Here is a 20,967-nt window from a genome sequence, read left to right on the forward strand (position 1 = left end):
CAAGTCCCTCAGGTTGTGGTTAATGTCTCTGCCTGTCTCAAGACCTAACTGGCTATTGCCTTATTGATGGCCGAACAACTAGCACTTCGAGATACTTTTGTTTAGATTTTATGTGTACAAACTTAAGGGTTTTTGTTTTTGTTAGTCTGGGTGAGTAACTCCTTGTTCAAGTGTTCCAATGCTCTTCATGTGAATTGGATACAAGGTTCTGAATTTGGAAACTGAAGACCAGGCTCTGTATGTTATTTCTGACCCCTGGAAGTGTATAACCTGGGTTGGGCAAGTAAGTCTTTTTTTTTTTTAAGATTTTATTTATTCATTTTTAGAGAGGGAAGGGAGGGAGAAAGAGAGAGAGGGAGAAACATCAATGTGTGGTTGCTGGAGGTCATGGCCTGCAACCCAGGCATGTACCCTGACTAGGAATCGAACCTGCGACACTTTGGTTCACAGCCCATGCTCAATCCACTGAGCTATGCCAGCTGGGTGGCAAGCAAGTCTTAATTGTGGGAGTTCTGTTTTCTTTCCTCATAACAGGGGATTGATATTACCTGCCTCCTAGGGTTGTTGTGAGGGTTCAATGAGATGGCCAGTACAGTGTGAAAACATACTACACGTACATTGAAAAATATCTGTCAAGTGTGAGCAAAGCATCCTTCTCTGAGTCTTTTGACAATTTAAGAATTTTCAGTTGGAGAGATCTTCTCATCCCTCACTTTATCCCACCTGTGGGTAAATTGAACTACTGTGCTTAGGAAGTACCCAGAAATAATATTTTAAACCACTGTAGTTGCTGCATATTGCTTTGTCTCTCCAGAATAGCCAATCCTTTTGGGGTAAATTTCCTTGCTCTAATGATGTGTTCTGGTAAAGACTGAGTATCATAGATCATGCCCTTAGCCAGAGGAATTGGCTCCTGACATAGGCCACTCATAGCCTCCTAGTCTTTTAACCATAGTTATTAATTCAGGAACGTACACAGTATTCAACTGGGCCAATGTCTTTCTCTGGAAGTTTAAATAAATACTGATCTTGAGGGGTACAAGTTTTCTTTCCTGCCAGTATGGGGAGAGAAGTAGGGGCCATGAGTAGAGAGAGTTTTGATAACAACATCAGTTCCTGAACTATTGTCATTGAGGCCAAATTTGGCCCTCCTCTTTCCAGATTCATGAGTGAGTAGATTATGCTTTTCATTTACTCTGATTCAGTTGGAGTTTTACACTTGTAGCCATTGTAATTGTTCCACTTATGTATTATTGCATGCAAACTACTTCCAAATTTAGTGATATCAAACAACCACTATGAATTGTGGCATGGGTTCTGTGCATCAAGAATTCATACAAGGTACCGTGGGAATGGTGTCTCTCTTACCCACAATGGCTGAAGCCTTGGCCAATAAGACTTGAATAGCTGGGGTGACTCAAATAGCTCAAATGTTGGGACTAACATTGGGGCTGGTGGTTCAACTACTGAGATGGCTCCTTCCTACACATCACTGGCACCTGGGCTGGGATGACTCCAAAGCTGGGCTCACCTGAGACTATTGCTTCCAGCACCAGCATTTGGTCTCTCCATGTAGCTAAGTCTTCTGAAACTACAGTGGCTAGGTTTTAAGACAAAGTATTTTTAGGAGAGACATTGAAAGAACAAGCATTCAAAGCCAAACAGGTGATGCTACATGACCATTTATGGCCTAGACTCGGAGGTCACATAGTATGATTCTGACATACTATTGAATATATGGGTAGAATAAGTCAAGAAGAGAGTACACAAACCTCAGCATTTGATAGGAGGAACCTCAAAAAAATTAAGGCTATTAAAAATATATAACAATATTAACTAATAAATCGGTGTTCTTTTTTGGGGGCTAACATTGAAACTTTATTTTTTTATTTTTATTTTTTAAAATATATTTTATTGATTATGCTATTACAATTGTCCTATTTTCCTCCCTTCACTCCCCTCCACCCTGCACACCCTCTCCCACCCACATTCCCCTGCTTTAGTTCATGTCCGTGTGTTATACATATAAGTTATTCGACTTCTACATTTCCCATACTATTCTTACCTTTCCCCTGTCTATTTTCTACCTATCATCTATGCTACTTATTCTCTGTACCTTTCCCCCCTCTCTCCCCCTCCCACTTCCCTGTTGATAACCCTCCATGTGATCTCCATTTCTGTGGTTCCATTCGTGTTCTAGTTGTTTGCTTAGTCTGTTTTTGTTTTTGTTTTAGGTGTGGTTGTTAATAATTGTGTTTGCTGTCATTTTAGTTTACATGTTTTTTTTATCTTCTTTTTCTTAGATAAATCCCTTTAACATGTCATATAATAAGGGCTTGGTGATGATGAACTCCTTTAACTTGACCTTATCTGGGAAGCACTTCATCTGCCCTTCCATTATAAATGAAAGCTTTGTTGGCTAGAACAATCTTGGATGTAGGTCCTTGCCTTTCATGACTTGGAATACTTCTTTCCAGCCCCTTCTTGCCTATAAGGTCTCTTTTGAGAAATCAGCTGACAGTCTTATGGGCACTCCTTTGTAGGTAACTGTCTCCTTTTGTCTTGCTGCTTTTAAGATTCTCTCCTTATCTTTAATCTTGGGTAATGTAATGATGATGTGCCTTGGTGTGTTTCTCCTTGGGTCCAACTTCTTTGGGACTTTCTGAGCTTCTTGGACTTCCTGGAAGTCTATTTTTTTTTGCCAGCTTGGGGGAAATTCTCCTTTATTATTTGTTCAAATAACTTTTCCGCTTGTTGCTCTTCCTCTTCTCCTTCTGGTACTCCTATAATTCAGATTTTGGAACATTTAAAAATGTCCTGGAGGTTCCTAAGCCTCTCTTAATTTTTTTTTGAGTTCTTGTTTCTTTATTCTTTTCTGATTGGATGTTTCTTTTTTTTTTTCTGGTCCACACTGTTGATTTGAGTCCCAGTTTCCTTCCCATCACTGTTGGTTCCCTGTACATCTTCCTTTATTTCACTTAGCATAGCCTTCATTTTTTTCATCTTATTTGTTACCAAATTCAACCAATTCTGTGAGCATCCTGATTACCAGTATTTTGAACTGTGTATCTGATAGGTTGGCTACCTCTTCATTGCTTAGTTGTATTTTTTCTGCAGCTTTGATCTGTTCTTTCATTTGGGCCATTTTTTTTTTGTCTCGATGTGCCTGTTATGTAGTGGGGCGGGGTAACCCACATCACTGGGTTTTGACACTGTATATGGGGCAGGGGTCTAAGAAGGAACAATAGCACTTGCTCCACTCTCTGCCAGATTTCAGTCACTTTCCCTGCTTCCCACAAGCAAAGCGGGCCCTTCTAGTGCTGATTCCTGGTGGATGGGCTTGGGTATGTTCTAGGACCCTGTGAGTCTCTCCAACAAATTCTCCTGTGAGACTGGGAGTTTCTCCTGCTGCCTCACTCCCCACAGGTGTTTTCAATCAGTGGTTTAAGGCTTTATTTCCCTGCACTGGGACCCTAGGTTGCATGGTCTGTCCTGCTATCCAGTTTCGCCTGGCTTATTTGCATGCAAATATGGGGCTTTCAGGTCTGCTAGCCACCTTGCGTGCCATGCCCCATTCCACAATCTGCCACCTCACTGGGTCCACCAGCCACTGCTTTGCTGTGAACCCTCTCCCCACCAGCTGCCCTTCTCCGCCCCCCTACAGGTCTGGATGAATATGTCTTCTTTAACTCCTTGGTTGTCGGACTTCCATACAGTTCGATTTTCTATCAGTTCTGGTTGTTTTTTTGTTTTTAAATTGTTGTTGTCCTTCTTTTGGTTGTGCGAGGAGGCACAGTGTGTCTACCTACGCCTCCATCTTGGTCGGAAGTCTTCTTCTAATTCTTCTTTTTCTTCTTTATCCAAGCTTATCACTTTATCCCTTCCTCTCTGTCTTCCTTACTCTGATGTCCTCAGAGCTCACCTCCTCCAGGGAGCTCTCCTTGACCTTCCCTATTTTACTCAGAAATCTCTTGTAATCCTTTGTTAAAAGGCAAAAAATTCATTTGCACTAAAGAGAAACTGGAGTATCCTTATTAATCAGTGTCTCCTTGATGCTGGTGATGGTCATTCTTAGTATAATATTAGGCACATAATTGCATGACAGAGACATAGATGTTAAAAGCTTAAAAGAGTGTGAAAAATGATATAGTTGATAGTCTTAATTTTGTAGATTCAGTTCAAAAGACCTTTTTAAATTCAACTCTATGCCAGTCATTGTGCTAAGTACAGAAGATACAAAATTAAGCTAAGCACACAGAATATCTATATAAAATATTATAATCCAAGGAAGAATTTTCTAAAGCATATTCTGAAAAGTTGGGCCCAACAGACTGTTAAGCATTGTATCAAGAAAGTTATATTGTCCAATATTTGAGAAATACAGGATTCAATACAATTAAACATGCTCTCTATTGTAAGACTTTCTAATGTGCATCTATTAGACATGAACAAACTTTGTCATATAAAGATTACTGAATGAAAGTGCATTGCATACCTACAAGATAGAGGCAAGGTTCTCTGACTTCATAGCTCCTTTCCTTGAAACTGACCCCTGAACTATTTTACAATGGAAAACATTTTAAGAGTGAGACTAGAAGGGAAAATCAAAGCATTCCTTTCCCATTTCTCCCTTCCCTTTTCAAGGTAGCCTTGTTCAAGGCCTGGAATTCTGCCTCAGTGTCCCTGTGTGTGTTCCCCTTTCTGAGGAAATGCAGACACAGCCCTGAACCTCAGTGTACTGGTTGGGAAAGCCCAACAATCTAGCCTCACTCTGGTAGAAACCCCTCTCCTGTGTCAGATAGCTCATGGGCAGACACTCTCCTTTAAATCGACTTAAGTTCCAAACGATGGTGTTTGTTTTCACCAGAATTTGAGAATTCCCTGATCCATTAGATTGGGCCTTCAATGCTATCTGCCTGAAGCCTGCATGAGTTAACAGGCATCTTCTTGGTAATTGACAATAAGACTAGCTATCATTTACCGAGGAATTACCTTGAGTTAGATCCTGGGCTACAAAGTATTCTCAATACATTATATTAGGTTAAACCACACCAAATTACCACTTTTTGTGGGTCAAAACAATTAAATATTGGCAATTGCATGGTTTCACTTAATATCACTTAAACTTTACAGCATTTATGTGAGTTAAGCCTTAGGTAGGCCAGAACAAAAAAAATCACAGGTATCATGGCAGCTGAATAATTTGTGTCCTTTCAAACTGATCATCTTTAAATCTTTAGAACTTACAGAGAGGCTGAGGGTAGCCTGGGGGAAGTGGACAAGGGGATTCCTACTGGCTGTGCCAGACATTTTTCTACTTCACAGAACAGTTAAGCTCTGGCCCACAATTTCATAAGGTAGTCTGTCCAACAAAAGTCTTCCTGTTAACCAAACACACCTCTCCTTAGATGGTGGTTTAGTAACATTTATTATTAAATTGTCCCTCCACCACTCCCAGCAATTAATTAAAATATTCCTTCTAGCCACATATTCTACTCCCTGTGAAAGAAGTTTTGGAAAATACTTCTCCTACTTCATTTTATTTTCAGTGATATTTTTAATATGTCATATATACCTCCTTGGAAGTTTTGATGGATTTCATCTGGCTCTGGGTATATGCTCACCATTTTTCAGGTGAGAAACTCAGAGTCTTCAGATGAGTTAATGAATTTGTTAAAGTCATAGGGACAGTATGTGCTACAGCTGGGATTTGAACTCAGTTTGAATGATTCCACATCCAATTGTCTTAACTGTTAGGGATCCAGCTCCTGCTGCCCTCAGAAATAGTTTTCCCTGGTTAATTTATCTAAAAACATGGATCTTAAGTGTATGACCAGCCTGGGCTTGAATCCTGCTTTACCACTTACTAGTTGTACATGTAGGTTAAATTAACCTCTCTGTTTCAGTTTCCTCATCTGTAAAATGGAGATGAAGCTGCATCCTTAAAGATGTCATGAAGATTCAATTACTTAAATATACTAGCTATTGCTATCATTTCTTATTCTCTGTCTTCGAACAGCTAATTCGTATTTTCCTTGCTTTTCAACTGCTCTGTACTGCTGAAGACCTGCTGTGGTTGGGGCTAGAATTTACATGACATGTAGCCAGCCTATTCAAGAGCCCTCAGAATCTGGAATCTCATCCCCCTCTCCACTTGGAACTGATGCCAGGGATCCTAAATGGCCAACAGTAGGGGATTATATTATATAAATCAAACAGTCACCAATAATCTCCTAGTGTTAGATATTTAGATTGTGCCAAAATTTTGCAATTATAAACACAAAGAGCAGGGACAATTAAAGAAAAATGAACTAGAACATTTAAAAGATCGAGAAGCTGAATATATAAACAGACAGTGGCCAGACCATATATGACCATAGAACTCTGACCTACAACTTCTGCAGCAATCAACCTGAGAAGCCAAACTACACCTCTGCCAGGACTTGGTCAGTGGCTGCCAAATTCCCTGTCCTGTGCACCCACTTCCAACTCAGGACCAACCAGAGAAAGCCAAATATGCTCCCCAAACCAACCACATAAGTTGCTTTGCTAACCTGACTCTCACTTCCTCATGCCAACAATCTCTAGTTAAAACACATCTGAAGCTTTCTCTTTGTTATTGCTAAAAAGATTTCCCACCACCCAATCTGCCTGTGAGTCTCTACCAAATGTAATTGATGGTGACTAACTCCTTGGTATAGCAAGCACAGAATAAGCAGCCTCTGTTTGTTCTCATTTGGATGGTGTTATTTATTTCCACAGTTTTTCTGGAGGTTCCACTGAGATAGGGTTGGGAATGCCTGTAACCATGGATCCCAGCCTATAACAAGGTGTGGCAGCCACAGAGGCCCTTGTGTCTCACTGCTTACAGCTTATAGAGTCAATGCCTACAAGGTAAGTGATCACTGGGTCTGGACTCCACACTCTCATGTTGAATTTCTTGGCATCTATTCTCAACTTAGTAACCAGGTTTTATTATTAGTTCCCATTTGCTCGGCATCCTTGATGAAATCAAGCCATTCCTTTCCATCCTTTTGCTTTTTCTCTTTTGTGTCTTTACATAGGCCCTGTAACCCTGCTGTTTGAGTCACCTTCATAGATGGGTGAGTCTGCAGTTCTCACCAGACCAATAGTCACACAAACTTTGCTGTGGGTCACCAATACAATTGGGTAAAGTTCTCCTTCTATCTAGATATTTTGTCCTAAAAACTTAGTTTTTCTTTCTTTCTTTTTTGTGCCCTTGACTTTTTAAAAAAATTTTATTTATTTATTTTTTAGAGAGAGAAGGGAGGGAGAAAGAGAGAAAGAGAGAAACATCAATGTGCGGTTGCTGGGGGTCATGGCCTGCAACCCAGGCATGTACCCTGACTGGGAATTGCACCTACGACACTTATCCTTGACTTTTGAGTGGGGTAGTGCTGCCTGTATTTGGAGGTAGCAAACTGTCAGATTATGGTCCTGAGACACAAAGTGCACAAGCATTACTTTCTACTGTTGCCAGCTCTTATGGGGTTAAGTATACTACCTCTTTTCCAAGTCTTGGAAAAAAACTCGTCTTATCTGTACTCTCATCGCTATCCTAATTTTTTTCATATATTTCTAAATGGCATAACTTCACCAAGATAATTTGGGCTTTCAGTGGTTATTCTGGGGACTATTTCAAGTTGAACAAAATCATTTATTTGAGAGATACTTTGGAAAATAAAGGGAATTAAAATTTCCCAGACCCAATGTGTGGTGTTTGTTTGTTTGAGGTACAGAGGCCTTAAAAAAATTCTGATTTAAAAACTACTTTATTAAGAGACTTTTTGGCCAAAGTTAATGAGTAATTTGACAAACCTAAGTAACAGCATACTATGCTTTTCTTCTCTAGTAAATGATCTCATTCCTTGTCCTATAGTTACCCCGTATATATAGCTCTCTTTCTCTCTGTTCTTCTGATCTGCCTCCTGCACCTGTGTTGATGCTTCTTACCTCTTTAATTTGACAAGATGCCCTACATTTTCACAAAGACTCCCTTGAAGACCTCAATATGTCACTCACCTGTAAACATCCATTTTGCACATAAGCCAGATATGCAGGCTATAGTAGAATTGAAACCTTGAACCTTACTAGAATTAAAAACTATAATTAAGCATTTGCCTAAACCCTGACATGACCAGCAACTATTCATCTAAGAATTGAAAATTGTGTTGAGTTTATACAACCTATAGTTACCTGACATATCAACTTTTACACATGTCAGTTGGAACTTTAGATACTACATGCTGGATGGCAAGAGAAATTGGACTGACCCAGAAAGGGGCCTGTATGACTTCTCTTTCCACAATAAATCTGAAGGTCAAAAACCCCTGAAAGGCTCCTAAAAACCAAATGTTAAACATTTCCAATAATATTGATTGAATCAAAATGTAATTGTGCAATCAGAGAAAAGATGATATGATAGAGATTTTGGGATAGATCAGTAAATAACTTCTGACAACATTTGTGAGTTAAAGAAGGCACAGACATAATAACACCTCTTTGATTGGAGACCTAATAAGGAAACAAATTAGAATGGAAAACATCTTTTACATGGACTATAATTCCTGGTAGAACATTTTGAAAGGGCCCTAGAACAAAAATGAAACAAGACTCCAAATAAAGTATGGACTTGCAGATGAAACAGTTGGGTGGCCCACTTCCTAACAGCACTTATGACAAGGATACTGATAGAATTTATAAATAGAAGGTACAATGGGAAAAAGATTATCCTATTTTGGAAAAGAAAAACCAAGTCAAGGAAAAGTCTCCCAGTTCAGATCAATGAGAGTACTTCACAGAATGAAAAAGAGCTCAATATTCTGCTTTAATCTTAAGTATATAAGGTAAATTAACTACAAATATAAATGACCACCCTCACCAATTCCTACTAGATATGCACACTGCTCTTTCTATATTGAACCTTGCCAACTTTGATCAACCTCTCCCTTAGGAATTGCTTATTCATTATTTATGTGAACACTACAAGCCATGTTTCCAATGGAATAGAAAAGACTGCAAGAAACATATCACTAATTGTAGAAGGAGTTATTAATGGTACTCCTCTTGCCCTAGATAAATAACATCAGTTGCAACTTGTTGGCATGAGTAGTATTGGACAATTGCATTGCTCTAGTTGGCTACTTGTGGTGTTTGTGTCATTGCTAATAGTCCCTGTTTACTTAGATCAACGAAACAGGCAATACATTAATAGATCAGGCTATACTTCACCATAAAGAAAAAGAGACTTAACCCTTTAAGGCCAGTTCTTATGGCTTATGGGATTTGTTCCTTTTGCTTGGATTGGGCAATTGGAATTCCTGGTTTCAATCATCTTTTTTTAATGTGATTTATTTATATTTTTATTAAATATTTTATTATTATTCTATTACATTTGTCCCATTTTCCCCCTTAGCCCTCCTCCACCCAGCCCACCCCTCACTCCCATAGTCATTCCCCACCCTATGGGGTTTCTATGGTCCATGTCCATGGGTCATTCTGGGATGTTCCTTGATGAGCCTCTTCCCCTTCTTCCCACCCTTATCCCTCTCCTCACTCCCTTCTGGTCACTTTCAGTCTGTTCCTTGTTTCCTTGACTCTGGTTCTATTTTGCTTATTAGTTTATTTTGTTCATTAGATTCCTCTCATAGGTGAGATCATATGGTATTTTTCTTTCACCAATTGGCTTATTTCACTTAGCATAGTATTCACCAGTTCCATCCATGCTGTCCCAAAAGGTAGGAGTTCTTTCTTTCTGCAATGTAGTATTCCACTGTGTAAGTGTACCACAGTTATTTGATCCACTTATTTACTGATGGGCACTTAGGCTGTTTTCAGCACTTGGCTATTATAAATAGAACTGATCTGAACATAGTGGTATGTAAATTCTTTTGAATTGTGTTCAATTCAAAAGAATTGGGATTTTGGGATTCAGTATTTCCCAGCAGTGGAATTGTTGGGTCAAAATACAGTCCGATTTTTAGTTTTTTGAAGAAATTTCATGCTGTTTTCCAGTGACTGCACCAGTCTGCATTTCCACCGATAGGGCATTAGGGTTCCCTTTTCTCTACATCCCTGTCAGCACTTACTGTTTGTTGATTTATTAGTGATAGCCATTCTGACTACTGTGATGTGCTGATTGTGGTTTTAATTTGCATCTTTCTGATGACTAGTGATATTGAGCATCCTTTCAAATGACTATGGGCAATCTGTATGTCCTGTTTGGAGAAGTGTCTGTTCTTCAAGTCATATGAACTGGCCTTAAAGGGTTAAGTCACTTTTTTTATGGTGAAGTGCCCATTTTTTAAAAGTATATTTTATTGATTATGCTGCTACAGCTTTCCAAATTTTTTTCCCTTTATTGCTCCACTGTCCTGCACCCCGTGCCCTCCAGCATTCCTCCCCCCGCCCTAGTTCATGTCCATGGGTTGCACATATAAATTCTTTGGGTTCTCTGTTTCCTATACCCTTTTTAATCCACCCCATCTATTTTATGCCTACCAATTATGCCTCTTATTCTCTGTACCTTTTCCTCTTCACTCTTCCCCTCCCCATCCCAACTGATAACCCTCCATGTGATCTCCATTTCTCTGGTTCTGTTCCTGTCCTAGTTGTCTGCTTATTTTTTTGCTTTTTAGGTTCAGTTGTTGATAGTTATGAGTTTGTTATCATTTTACTGTTCATAGTTTTTGATTTTCTATTTCTTAGATAGGTACCTTTTACATTTCATATAATAAGGGCTTGGTAATGATGAACTCCTTTAACTTGACCTTATCTGGGAAGCACTTTATCTGCCCTTCCATTCTAAATGAAAACTTTGCTGGATAGAGCAATCTGGGATGTAGGTCCTTGTCTCTCATGACTTTGAACACTTCTTTTCATCCCCTTCTTATCTACAAGGTTTCTTTTGAGAAATCAGTTGATAGTCTTATGGACACTCCTTTGTAGGTAACTCTCTTTTTTCCTCTTGCTGCTTTTAAGATTTTCTTTATCTTTAATTTTGTGTAACTTAATGATGATGTGCCTTGGTGTGTTCCTTCTTGGGTCCAATTTCTTTGGGGCTCTCTGGGCTTCCTGGACTCCCTAGAAGTCTATTTCCTTCACAAGATTGGGGAAGTTTTCCTTCATTATTTGTTCAAATAAGTTTTCAATTCTTTGCTTTTGTTCTTTTTCTGCTTTCCCTATAATGTGGATGTTAAGAGTGCTTAAAGTTGTCCCATAGGTTCCTTAGCCTCTCCTCATTTTTTTGAATTCTTGTTTCTTCATTCTTTTCTGGTTGGATGGTTATTTTCCCCTTTAATTCCAAATCGTTTATTTGACTCCTAGTTTCCTTACCTTCACTGTTGGTTCTCTGTATATTTTGCTTTATTTCACTTTGGGTAGCCTTCATTTTGCATCTGAGCTCAATCAGTTCTGTGAGCATCCTGATTACCAGTATTTTGAACTCTGCACCAGATAGGTTGTCTATCTCCTCATCACTTAGCTCCTTTTCTGGAGTTTTGATCTGCTTTTTCATTTGGCTGTATCTCTGTCTCTGTGCACCTGTTGTGTCATAAGGGGCGGAGTCTTAGGTATTCACCTGGGTAGGGCAAACCTCTGTGCTGCATAGTGACACTGTCTGTTGGCGGGGGGGTGGGGGTCAGAGAGAGAACAATGTGCTCACTTGCTTGGCCCTAGCCCCACTTTCCAACAAACTCTCCTGTGAGACTGGGAGTTTCTTCCACCATGGAAACCCCAGCTAGCTTTGAGTCTTTAGTTTCCCATTCAGCCAGCCCTGCCTTGCCCACATGGTCTGCCACCTTGCTATACATCCTCTCTGCTCAGCTTTCCATCTCCCATCTCTGCCCCTTCTACTGATTTGGGTGAATGTTTTTTAACTCCATGGTTGTTGGAGTTCCATGCAATTTGATTTTCTGGCACTTCTGGTTGTTTATTGTTTTTAAATAGGTTGTTATCCTTGTTTTGGTTGTGTGAAGATGTGAATCGTTTCTATCTACACCTCCATTTTGGCCAGAACTCCCTTTGTCCATTTTTCAGTTGGATTGTTTGACTTCCTGGTGTTGAGTCATATGAGTTCCTTATATGTTTTGGAGATCAAACCCTTGTCTGAGGTATCATTGCCAAATATGTTCTCCCATACAGTTGGTTCCCTTTTCATTTTGATGATGGTTGCTTTAGCCATACAGAAGCCTTTTAATTTGATGTAGTTCCATTTGTTTATTTTTTCCTCTTTCTCCTAGGCCAAGGGAGATAATCCTTCCAATCATCTTAACAGGACTATTAATTGTTATTGTTCTTGTCATAGTGGTTGTAGTACTGCTCCATTACTTTCTGTACAAAGTTGTAAGTGCTTCTGCACAGCAGCTATCTCATCAAATGGTTGCCATATTGATGTGACTATAAAAAGGTTAAGAAGATCTTTTGGTACAATTGACTGTGGAGAAAACTGGGCAATCCCAAGATGATCTGGATCTCTGGCCTTCCTTGAATTAGTCAACCTCTTGCAGGTGAAAGAATAATAAAAAACAGGACTGAGGGACTGAATATACAATGACTAGTTTATATAGAACAATGGAACTTTTTAACCAAAGATCTAAATATGGAGTTTGAACTTGGATAGCTTAGATTGGAAGTCAACAAACTTTTCTGGTAAAGTTACAGATAGTAAATAGTTTAGGTTCTGTGGGCCACATGGTCTCTGTAGCAACTAAAAGTCATAGACAGTAGTATATAATGGGCATGACTGTATTTCAATAAAACTATCTCTAAAAACAGGTGGGCTCACTAGGTCTCCTGGCTGTATTTGCTGACCTTTGGTTTACACCTCTGTAAGTGAAAAAGGTTCCCCTTCTTTAATAAGAGGAGTAAATGGAAGGAAATTAATACTGATTGACTTCATACTATGAAGTAAGCACCATACTTAGGACTTTTATATTCATCATATTATTCAATTCTTGCAATTTTACCCAAAAGCTAAAACTGACTGGCTACAATCACAGGACCGGTGGGAAACAGAACCCTCTGACTTCAAAGTTCTCTGTCTTCCCCAACATCACAGCTTCTCTTATTTCCCATCCACATGTCTTCACCAGCATCTCTGGCCATACTTGCTTCTGATTCTGTAGAATCAGAACAACAGCAACAACAACAACAACAACAATAACAACAATGAAAAGAAACAACAATAGATGCTAAATTTCATTCAGCAATATATTAATAATATGTATTCTTATTTATATTTAAAAATCACATATGTTCTTATTTAATCTCTACAAAAATCCCAGGAAGTATATTTCCCCTGTTTCATAGATGAGGAACACCAAGTTCACAAACCTGAAAGTTGGCAAGTTCAGCATGAGAACCCCCATTTCCTAACTCCTAATTCCCTAACTAGGACTTTATTTCCTGGTCACCATTTTTTAAATTAACACAGGAGAATATTTTCTCTCTCTCTGGACCTCTCTAAGTATAGTTTCCAAGTCAATTTTGACCAACAGAAGTAGCTGAGACTGGATTAATGGTTTTGGAGGGAATATCAAGTTGAATGCAATGAAATCCTGTTAAAGCAATATGGAGTGGTGTCCAGGAAATATCAGAAACTCTGGTAGTTTGTCAACAACTTGGCTATTGGAAGTCCACCTGGATTCCTCTTTAAGGAGTTCCTTAAAGGAAAAATGACTTCTCAAAGCATATGACCCTTAGATCACCCAAAGTTCTAAGCAGGAAGAAACCACTGTCTTTGGCTGACATTTTCTAAACTATAAATACATAAGCTCAAGAATAGGAAGTCTTTTTATTTTGTTAAAGCTGTGTATTGAAAGAGAAAGAATTCAGAACTATTTCAAGGTGATATGATTGGAAACTTTTTAGACTTCTTCATTTTGCAGCCACAGTTTTAGGCAATTTTCTGGCTTGACTTGAGGTGAACTTGTGAAGGAGAAGTGTGCCTGTCTCCCAGTCTCCCATTTGACCTCCTTTCTATTTGGTAGCCTGTATCAACAAAAGTGTTGGAATCTGCATAGAAGGCTTGAGGGAAAGCTTTCAGTGGAGCTGGTCTGATAAGGGAAGTGAGCCCCAACACTGTGTGACTGTGTCAAGATCTGACTTGAACCTCAGGCTTTAAAATGTCACTAAGGATAGGCAAAAAATGAGAAGAGTGTAAAGGAGGTTTGGAAAGGGGATGGGAAAGGAAGGCAAGGAATGAGAAATGATGGAAGAGGGGAAGAGAGGAGAGGAGAGGAGAGAAGAGGAGAGGACAGGAGAGGAGAGGAGAGGAGAGGAGAGGAGGGGAGAGGAGAGGAGAGGAGAGGAGAGGAGAGGAGACATCTACTTATGTCTCTAGATCCAGGTTCATACCTGTGCAAGCATCTAGCATTTCTGCCTCCATAAAAAGAAGCAATTTTTCCTTCAACAAGATCCATGCTGAGTAGCCAATATAAATGACTAATGTCCATGACAGCCTCCTACCTCAAAGCCTTGGCCTTCACAAACTCTGATTATCAGGGAACCCTATAGTAGTACCTGCTGCAAAGGACACTTTGAGTTCTGAACCTTTCTCTCTTTGTCTTTGATCCCTCAGAACCCTTCTTTCTTATAATGGGCTTGATTATAACCCACGGAATATTAACATCTCTGTCATAGGGGCACCTGAATGGTCAATGTTTTCAAACATGCTCTGGGAATCCATAGGGCTTCTTCAGACACCCCACAGACAAAATGGCCCCTTTCACCCTCCGCTTTCCTACCCATCCAAACAAGACCCTGTTCAATTTGGAGTAGCTCACTGTTGAACTGTTTTGTATATTGGGCTTTTGTTCTTTAGAAGGAGATTCCAAGTCTAAAAAATGTTTGATAGTCATGGGTGCAGCCCCAGCACTCTACATGTCTCATTCACCTTTGTACCTCTGGTGCCTACCACAGAACCTGGTACAATGGAGGTACTTAATAAATATTTATGGATCAAGACAAATAAATATTTCATTCATTTACCTATTCATCTGTTCACTGGAGAAACACTTGTCCAACTCATATTGGGGTGTGAGGACCATTTACCCATAACTTCTGTGACCCTATTGATGGCCAGTCTTCAGTTAGCCAATGTATGTGTCTGGGAAGTGGCCCCTTCTTACCTCACTGCACCACCTTTCTGTGACCTGTGTTGTATCCCAGACCATTTAAGTCTAAGGGTTAAAAGTGAGGTCATATTAACAGTAACAAACATTATTTTTTTTGGCTTTACTCCCAACCCACTATTGCACATTTTCTCTCATTTGCTGGCCTGATTTCTCTTTGAGACATGCTGTTGTAATCTTTGTGTCCTTATTCACACACAAGATAGAAGTTGTGGGAAGAACCTTTTGCTGCACAGATATGGAGCCATAGTAGAATGTGTATCTGAAAGTGCTTTGATTAAAGGAAAAAGCTCTTTAAAGGTCAGGGGTTGTTATTAAGTAGGGCTGTCTCTCAACCAGCTGGGTACTTGTCAGAAATTTAAGATGCCAAGGAGAAGATACTTACCCAGGATAATTGATGTTGTTGTTAAAAAAGCACTTTGTGGTCAAGTCTCAGCCAAATCTTAGTTTTCCTCATGAGGAAAACCCACAGTAGTGGTGTCACTATTTGGTACTGGTATTGTTCTGCCAGCTATTTAACCTAGACTTGTGGTCCTTTGCTTCATTCAGCTAACATTTAATGACTACCTTTTAATGTTTTATCTATTCATCTGTTCATTCATTAACTGATTAATTCAACAACTACTTTTTGCATTCCCACTCTGTGCTAAGGATACAGCAATCAATGAAATAATCTGAGAATTCTTTGGATTTTGTATTCTAAAATGGTAGCAACATGTAAATAAGAAGAGAGATAAAGATGGAGATCTATCTGGAGTTTTCAGATGATGTTAAGTGCTGAGGAGAAAAATAAAAGCAGGGAAGAGAGTTAGGGAGTGCTGGAGGGATGTGATGACAGATTTAGCTCACATGGCCCAGGAAGAAAAGAACTCATCACAAACATAGTGGCAACTCTGTGATCTAGGGGTTCTATTTTGTAGATGGAGAACCTTGGCTCAGGAAGGTGAAGTGACTTGGTTGAGGTCACACAGGGAGTTAGTAGCTGAGTAGGTATTTGGACCTAGATCTGTGTGACTGTATATCCAGGCTCATGCTACATTACCACATTAAAAAAATGTGTTAAACACAGGGCTAGATTAAGCCAGGATGTATAGAATCCTTCCTTTCTGGCATTAACAATTCTATGCCAGTGGTCTTTTCTAAGGGCTACAGAACATTTTTAATTTCTATCAGCAATACCAGAAATGCCTGATGCTATGTTACATTCTCTCCTGCTCACTTTGGAGTAATTATTTCTGGTTGGAGATTGGTCTAAAAGTTACTGAACAGTGAAAATGGAAGAGACTCCCTGCTGTCCCTTGATGCTGTTAAAATTTATCAGTGTGGGAAGCATCAATATTATTCATGGTAATAAATTATTTAGATTTTTAAAATAATATTTATGAAGCTCTTAAAAGGTAATGCTGACAAAAATCTAAATACATGGGATGCCAGGGAATTCTGGAAGGGAACCACACAATCAGGCTGTTGGTAGGGTGAGAGAGTTTCTGGGCCAGTGAATCCTTTGTGGTCTTATGTAAGAGGCATGTTGCTACCTTGCCATGCCTTGAGGGCAGAGCTTCCAGAATCATTAGCTAGATCTTGTAGCTAAATTCCAACCATGAACATAGGGATTGCCTTTTATTCTGCTGTACCTGTAAAGTCAGGCGGAGTGCCTGATACTTAATTGATGTTTCAATAAATGTTTGTAGAATGAATGTTTATATGATGACAAAGAGATCTAAAACCAGGCAATACAAAGAATGGGTGCTGGAATAGAGAACATACATTGTTCTTTCAATGTTCTCTCACCTATTCCTGAATTAACTCCTGAACCCTGGAATTACCTCTGTGTTAGTTTCCTAGATTTGCCCAAAGAAATATCGCAGACTGAGTGGCTTAAATAGCAAAATTTTATTTTCTCATAGTTCTGGAGGCTAGAAGTCATTGGGGTTAATTTCTTCTGAGGTCTCTCTCCTTGTCTTGTAGAAAGCTGTCTTTTCCCTCTGTCTTCACATGGCTTTTCCTCTGTACATGTCTGTGTTCTGGTCTTTTTTTTTTAATTTGTTATAGCCTTTTCTTATTAGGAGGCCAGCAATATTGGAGTAGATCTTACACTAATAACCTCATCAAACCCAAATCACCTCCTTAAAGGCCCACCTCCAAATACAGTCACATTCTGGAGTGCTGGTGATTATGACTTCAACTTGTGGGTTTTGGGAAAACAGAACAACCTCTTAAGTAAGCAAATTACTTGCACCTAAGTTCTTCTGTCAGCTCTACTTTTGCAAAGGAACCCAAACTAAGCTATAGCACTACTTAATCTCTCTCTTCCCTCTCTTATCTGAAACTACTTATGTATCTATCTATCATCTATCTATCTATCCATCTATTTATATATCTATCTTATCTGCTTGTTCTTGTTTGTTATAATTGTTGCTGTTGGTGCTCTGTGTGTGTGTGTGTGTGTGTGTGTGTGTAGATGTGTGTGAAATTGCATACCAAAAGATCTGGTCATCTGCACAAGAAATTCTGTAAGGAAAATTACAACAGTATCTGAGAAGTAATAGGCCTTTCTTTCCTGCCTGATTGTCTAGTGCTTTTGAGAATGCCATGCTGCTTCCTGAGTTGTCACATGCTATGCAAACCCCATTAAAGGCTATACAAACACCTTTTGAGCTTTCTCACAGCTAAGTAATTATGTCTTGATTGATGGAAAAATAAGCACACTTTGATTACTTATGTAATCTTGAGTTAATTACATTACTTCCAGATTTGTATGTTATTGAGGAAGGTGGTTATCGACTGATTCCAATTAATGTATAACAACTTTATGATATATGTAGAAGCTTTAAACACTTAAGATTTTATAGCTCCCAAGGTTCAATTTAATTCATTCATTCATTCATTTATTCCTTCATTCAACAAATATTTATGGAAGTTTTAATATGTAGATGTGTTTTGGGAGTTAGTGTGGTAGTGTAGAGAATGCATAACATTTGGTATCTGCATTCTAAGATGAGAATATAGGCATCCACATAAACAAAATGTGAACTGGCAATATAGAGATTAGTTGTTCTCGATTTCTGTTGTCATCTTTCCTTGTATCAGTCCAAATGGGAAAATAAAGGCCATTTGGAGGAATGTAATGTAGGGAATTGGTTACACAGGTGATACAAAAGAAGTCAACAAGGGATCGTAAAGCAACCCAAAGATGTGCAGCAGCAGACAGTCCCTAGTCCTTCTTGTTTAGAAGCACCAAAGGAGGTGAGTGTTTCTAGAGTGCAGGGGCAGAGGCAGCAGGAAAAACTTGCCACCAAAGGCCTATCACATGTGGTCTGTAGCTATAGAAATACTCTAGCTCTTGAGAATGGAGAAGGGGGTACAGAATGCTCTGGCTTCCCCCCTTTCTCTTGCTTTTGAGTCTGGTCGGTACTTCTCTAGGGAGTCACAGGCTGTGGAGGTGAGCCTACTTTGTAGTATAGAGCAGGGGAAGGATGAGGAATGGTTCTGAAGGCAATGGATCTAAAGGCAATGGATCTGAATTCTGAGCCTTGCACAGAACTCTAGAGTTTCTCCTTGTCTAATATACATGTCACTTACAGTTAGAGAAAGTGTTTACATTATACAGAAACCACATATAAAGTCTGCTCTTTACAGAGGGAGCTCTCAGTATATGTGCATCGGTGTGTCTGGTGTTTGTATCTGGGTGAGGTGGGAGTGGGAATGGGTAGACTGCTTGCCTAGAAGAAAAGGGAAAAAGATTCCTTCCAAATAGTAGATCAAATAGGAGATGCTTAGTGATAAGCGGTCTACCATCAAAGTAATATATTCAGAAAAGGGAAAAAGGGGTTGAAACTCACTTTGTGATTCAGATGAGGTAGGAATACAATGATATAGTATAAAAATATAGCCTTACTAGGAAGTACTTAGCAGTCATTTAATCCATTAACTAATCATTTCAACAAACATTTATTAAAAACCAGCTATGGACCAGGTGCAGGGTCAGGTGCTGGTGATAATATGAAACCATAAAAATAGTAGGAAAAAACATGTAAGAATTATTTTATTACCTGGAATGGGAAAAATCTGTTGAATTATTATATAATGTGCAATAGCCAGAAGAGAAAAAAAACAGCATGTCTCACTTTATGCATTTAAAAAATATGTAAGCAAAAAAAATGCTATAAGCAGAATCAAACAACAAATGACCCTGGGAAAAATATCTGCAACTTATCACAGCAAAATAGCCAATATCTGATACATAAAATAGCTCTTAACCATCAATATAGAAAACATCACTGACCCAGTGGAAAACTGGGCAAAGGATATGCATAAACAGGTCACAGGAAAGGAAAATCCAAAATAAAAGGCTCTTATTAAAAAGAAAGTCACTTGGCTTTTTGCATAATACAGGAATGAAAATTAAAATTATACCTATACACCACTTTACCTATCAAATTAGCGGAAATTTAAACGTTTGATGATACATCATGTTACCAAGATTGTGTGGAAATGCTCTTATGTGCTACTAATGGGAGGCAAATTGGTATAAGTTAAACAATATCAAACAAATTTATAAATGAATCTAGCCTTTGACCCTCAATTCTATTTCCAGGAAACTATATTATAGATATATTTGCCTGTGTGAAAATGCTACGTGCAATATTATTCTTCATAGCAAATGACTGGGAATAACCTGAATATTCATCAACTGAGGACTGGTGAAATGGAATTATACTGTTGAAGCTTTTTAGAAATAATATGGAAAGATCTTCAAGTTGCATTTTAAGTAAAAAATTAAGGTATATAACAATGTGTATGGTACAGAAGGAAAATGAAAAAAGAATAAATACTCAGATTCACTTCTGTATTCATTAAAAATACCCCTGAAAGGACATACAAAGACTTACTGATTATGACAACTTTTTCTGTTGCTTTGTTTTGCTTGTTCTGTTGGAGAAAGGTATACTGGGTAGCTGGAGAATTTGAATAAAACAAAGATTTTTCCTTTAATGCATTTTTCTATTTTTTGAATTTTGAATGTAGATATATTTTAAGAAACCCAATACCTACATAATCTATGAATAAGTGAATCCCAAATTTTCAGGTTCTCTTTCGGGGTGAAGTCTGGAGGGCTCATCCAGAGGCCCATACAAGGAACCCTCTTCACTTCTCAATGACCTTGACAGCACCGTACTGCAATCCTGTCACCACATGGAAAATCTGAAAACCAACTTTTAAAATCAAAAGGTTAGTACATAAAGAGTATCTATGAAAAGCTTAGCCCATAATAATTATCTTGGAGAATGTTAACTATTATTTTTATCTTCATACTTTGTATGGGGGAGCAAACTGAATCACATAGTCAGAAATAGTCAATGAGATCTTAAGATCCTCTTTTTTATTTCTTATATGGCTCTTGTTGATGTTTTGACACATAGTAGATATTCAACAAGCACAATGGTGATGGCTTGACCTCACCCTGTGGTATTGTCATTCATTAAATGCAGTCATCTTATTGGTGGAGGCCTATGGCATGAAGATAACAGATATCAAAATATGGCAGGTTGTCCTGTGTGGGCCCAAGGAGCTTTACATCCTAAAAGACAAATTCAGTAGGCAAAATTAGTATTAAATCACAACCTAACCTATGGAGGCAACATTGCATGATGGAAAGCACATGGAGCTTGAAGTCAAATGACCTAGTTTATTTAGATTCATAATTCATCCACAGACTGGCCACACAGACCCTGAATGGGTATTTTCACATGTATCAATCACTAACTGCATCCCTGCCAATATCTGTCCTTTCCTTATAGGCTGTTACAAAGCT

The 20,967-nt window shown here is 38.8% G+C and overlaps 1 long non-coding RNA gene across 1 annotated transcript in view; it reads left to right on the forward strand.

Moving 5' to 3' along the window:
• The window catches only part of LOC123816470, an 82,858-nt gene extending 62,480 nt beyond the window's left edge, over positions 1-20,378 (forward strand). Inside the window, exons 2-3 of the long non-coding RNA XR_006785284.1 lie at positions 6,763-6,894; positions 20,242-20,378. This is a non-coding gene — a long non-coding RNA (uncharacterized LOC123816470). The remainder of the gene's footprint in view (positions 1-6,762; positions 6,895-20,241) is intronic.
• The last annotated feature ends 589 nt before the right edge of the window (positions 20,379-20,967 follow it).

This window comes from Phyllostomus hastatus, unplaced genomic scaffold (genome assembly GCF_019186645.2).
Source record: "Phyllostomus hastatus isolate PE091 unplaced genomic scaffold, TTU_PhHast_1.1 phas_contig_209, whole genome shotgun sequence".
NCBI lineage: Eukaryota > Metazoa > Chordata > Mammalia > Chiroptera > Phyllostomidae > Phyllostomus > Phyllostomus hastatus.